Below are 1316 nucleotides of genomic sequence, written 5' to 3' on the forward strand. Positions count from 1 at the left end.
TTTTTTTTTTTTTTGTTTTTGAAAAACGATAAATAATAACCAGAATACAAGTGTTACCATCTGAAGGGGGCAGATCAGTGATGAAGTCCACTCCTAGATGTGACCATGACCAGTTGGTAAATGGTGAGGACTCTTGGAGATGTTGCAATCCGAGCAGCCTTGGATGAACCTTCTCACATCCCTGGCCAGCAGCGAGAGAGTGCCATTGCCCCCTGGATGGCCAGTGCCCTGAGATGTGTGCACGGAGAGGATTAATGGAGTGCGCTGAGTTCTGGGTATGTATTGAAGCTCCGGTGGATACTCTTGCTTGTATCCAAGGTAAATCATCACCACTGTCATCCCTTACATGTGTGTTGTTGAACTAACAATGTCATCATTGGCTAAAACGCATGCGCATGTCACTTTACTTCCTGATCAAGTGGGCACCAGAGTCCGGGTTGCTTTCACATTCATGTGAGCCACACCAGAGTTCCAGTGCAACTGAAATGTTAAATAAGTCCTGGTGGGAACACACATATCCTCACAGAAACCGATGTAGGATGTCACGGTGTCCGTGAGCTCATCCAGATCAGTGGCTGCGGCCTCAAAAACACTCCAGTCAGAGCTGTCGAAGCAGGCTTGTAAATCCTGCTCTGCTTCATTAGTCCATCTCTTTACAGTTCTTACTACAGGCAGCAGATTTTAATTACTGCTTGTAGGCTGGTAGAAGAAGAACGAAACCAAAACATAATGTAAAATGTAGACTTTTTCTGACAAATAAATGTTCATTTACATATAAGGAGTTGTATTTAGAGAATGTTTATCATTTTATGAGAAATTGAGGATTCTCATTCTCATATGTGGATATTAAAAAAAAAAATCACAAACACATAATGCTTTTCATAGAATGAGTTTATTGAAGTTTATTATTGATTTATTTCCCTTGTAAATTTAAAGAAGTGACCCAAAACAAAAAAGAAGAAAACAGTTGATGAGAGTACACAACACAACTGCCACACTCACTCAGCCTGGCTACTTGCACTCAGATTATCTTGCTGGACAAATACGATATATGATAACAAACCCAGTTAACAAAATATGTTTTAAAAAACGTTTTGCAAACCTTTCCTACTAAGACAGGAAGCAAAGTAAAAGAGAGAGCGACAGGATCAGGAAAGGTCCACGAGCTTGGACTCAAGCTCGGGACGCCCAAAGCACAACACTGCTACATGTCAGTGTGCTGCCCACGAGGCTATCATTTTTTTAAAGATGTTTTAAAAATGTTTTTTTCTTGGTTATGCGAATGTTAATTGAACATTCCATTTAATTCTTCTGCA

The sequence above is a fragment of the Sinocyclocheilus anshuiensis genome, unplaced genomic scaffold (assembly GCF_001515605.1).
Source record: "Sinocyclocheilus anshuiensis isolate Anshui unplaced genomic scaffold, SAMN03320099.WGS_v1.1 scaffold687, whole genome shotgun sequence".
NCBI lineage: Eukaryota > Metazoa > Chordata > Actinopteri > Cypriniformes > Cyprinidae > Sinocyclocheilus > Sinocyclocheilus anshuiensis.